The following is a 3,356-nucleotide window of genomic DNA, read 5'->3' as shown; positions in this document are numbered from 1 at the left end:
AGGTGGGAGAGTTGTGAACCCACCTGTTGAACTGTCACCTCCTCCCACCCAACCTACTTTGGATTTCTGTGCAGAATTAGACTGCAAGCCTGATGGTTGTGACGTCGTCTCATCCCCTCAACCTTTGTCCACTGGTTCCTTTGGTCCTATGGTTTTTTATGGCTTGGGTTTATCCGTTTTAGATTCCATATGTGATGTTCATGAGGATCAAGTTATGGAAGGAGTTGGTGTTGGGTAGCCAACCTGCACTATCATTTTTTATGAGTATGTGTGGGAATCTAAACAAGAAGTTGCAGTGAAGGATGACCTCCTTTTGTCCACACCTCGTCTGCTTTATCTTGACATCTTCCACGATTCTCCCATTTCTGTTTTTTCTTATGAAAATTTATCCTCGGATGATTCTACTTCCGATCATTCACAAAACACGTGGTATTTCAGTTTGTCATTTGATTGCAGAGAGGACAAATATTTCTTATTGAATCAACCCAATCTATCATATTTCATTTCCAGAAATTATGAGGGCAATTTTTTTCTTTCTCATCAACCCCTCTGTATGATTCATCAGATCATGAGGATGTCAATGTCCATCTTGAAGTTTCTGATCTTGATATTCATGATCTTTTCACTCATTCATGTGATCACGTTTTGAATTCACCTGTTGTTGATCTTTCCAATCCACTGACCTTTGATGATATATCTTCTGATGAAGTGGAAACCCCTCAAGCTGTCAAGGCACTTCAGCCCGAGTTGATGGTTATGTCTGGTTCTCATAGCCTTGAGCTAAGTTCTTCTTCTAATCAAAAATCTGTTCAATCTGCATGGGCTCCTCATCACTCTCTTGTTCACATTGAAAATAAATCTAGTGTACAATTTTCACATCCTCCACCGAAATCACACAATCCTATCGCTCATGCATTGGAGGAGTCATACGTAGTAAGCACTGTTGCAAAAAAGAAATTTTATTCTTTCTTCATGTTTTCTCGTTTGTCACATTCTGTTATGCCCCTATACCAATAGGTGTCATATATCATGATTGACTTGATGAGAAATGCAATATGTTCATACCTTTTATTGTTGCAAATGTTTTCCATATTTTCCAAAAATCAAAAAAATTTAAAAAATGTAAAGAGGGTATACCCTAAAAGAAAAATCAAAGGGTAAAAAGAATAAAAAGATGGTAAAAAAAAATGAATAAAAATGAACCCCAACAAAAAGAAAGACCAGGACAGTGTGCAAGTCTAAATGCCACTACTTTTTCACTTTTATGTAATAAACTATTGTGTGCAGCTTGTCACTTATGCCACAATTCACGAATAGCCAAACAGTTTAAACTTGGCTAGTTCATATTTCAATTTCATGTTGTAGAAATAGAGAATAAATATCTGACCAAACAATGTAATCTTGGCAGATAAGTAGATAGGTAGAGTAAATAAAAGGAGCTCAATAGTTTAATCTGAGCCATTGGATGTAATAAGTGTAGACTTAGATAGGCATTTCCATGTAAAAGAAAAGAAAAAGTTTGATAAGGGTTTGCCAATCTAAGTGCACCCTAATAAAGAAGTAAAAATGCTAGGTTAAAGTAGGTAGGGTAGGTAGATGATGGTAGCAGAATAACATGTGGTGAATGATGATGTGTAAATGTGTAAATCTTGATTTTCATCATAAGGTAAAGGCATGCAGTACATGAAAGACATATCAAGTAAGCAAAGTCAGAATAATTAACTCCCCTACTCATTTTCCCTAAATTTTCACTAATTTCCCCTAAGTACCAAGGTATTTATTAAATTAAAGGGGCTCAGAGCATTTCTCTGACTTCTGGAGGGACCGGACCCTCGGCCCAATAATTTATAAAGCCTAAGTACTTAAAACCATTCATTAATCATCATACCCCTTCATAAAAATCATTCATTTCCTAATGAGTTTTTCCTAAGTAAAATTCTATTTTACTTAGGAAAATTACAATATTTCCCATAAAAACCCTTTTTCACTTTAAGCCTAAGTTAAATACACGCATCAAATGTTTTTATATTTAGCACTTTTTCATCCATTATGACATATTAACTATTAACTTGTATTAATTTATAAATCCCTTATAAAGTTTACCCTCTCCCGTATTATTGTAATTATGTAATAATCCCGAAATATTATATATCCTGCCCCTTGTTAAAATATAATCATAATCTGCTTTAAAATGGGATTAATGAGTTAATCAGTAACCCATTAAGAACCTTGACCCTCCGCTACATTAAACGGGATTAATTAACCCTCATGGTTAATTAATAACCTCGTCAGCTAATCCCTCCGCTCCCGATATGATTATATAATCTTTAATTATATCAGGGCCTGCCTCCACTAAACCTCCATCACTTCGTATCTCCCGACAGTCATCCGATAAAGCCCCCGAGATCGGACGGCTATTATGTATATCACACGGCCCTTTGTGACCTCACGTTAGTGAGTGATCACAAAGCGGTTTCATGTACAGTGCCCCTGCCATGCGTCAACCACTCTATGGAATCATTGGCCCAAGGCTAAATACCACCCTTTCCCCATAAGCGGTGCGATACAAACTGCTTACCACCTCCCCACTAAATGACAAAACATCATGTCGTTTGCCACTGACGTCACTCGTCCGAATCCTAAAGCCCGCCAACCCTTGACTTTGTACATAAAACAAACAAGTCATTTTCACTATTTTATTTTGTAAACCTGCACGCCCATGCAAACGAATGTCGAGGTCAACTAGCTTGAGTTTCAGTCGCCAACCTGCTCCAAACCTTGCAGCCGACGTCGCCCAGAACCCTCCAGCCACACTCAGTACCTACCTTTCATCGCCCGTCCCCAAAAAAATAGCTATTTATCAAATTCCCTACAAAAAACCCTGCAACTACTTCTTTTCCACTGTAAATTGACTAAAAGAACCCAAAATCACCATAATTCTGTTATTATTTTCATCATTCAAGTCCTCCAGACCCTCTATTTTGCCCATTTTTGCAAAGAAAACTTCAGTTCCCTTTCTGAATCCATAAGAACCAGAAATGGAAACCCCGGTGGCTTTGAACATTGCACCCATTAACGCTCCTCATCGAGATTTAGATTATCTGCCTCTCGCAGATAAGGACTTCCAGATAAAAGACTTAACCACTGATAAAAATCACCTCAAAGTCTTTTGCCAATGTAGAGACAACTACTTGAATGGCCATGATGCCATAGGACTGTGGGAATCCAATCTTCCCATATACTTTCTCCCCTCTGTTCATGTTTTCCCTGACATAATCCATCAGTGCCATGCCAATTATGACCCCAACCGCAAAGCAGTTATGTCTCCCAACCAAACAGTCCTTTTTCCAATAACT

Source organism: Pinus tabuliformis, chromosome 4_1, assembly GCF_031772625.1.
Source record: "Pinus tabuliformis cultivar Carrire ecotype Pingquan chromosome 4_1, CPIR1, whole genome shotgun sequence".
NCBI classification, from domain to species: Eukaryota; Viridiplantae; Streptophyta; class Pinopsida; order Pinales; family Pinaceae; genus Pinus; species Pinus tabuliformis.
This window is presented reverse-complemented; position numbering follows the sequence as displayed.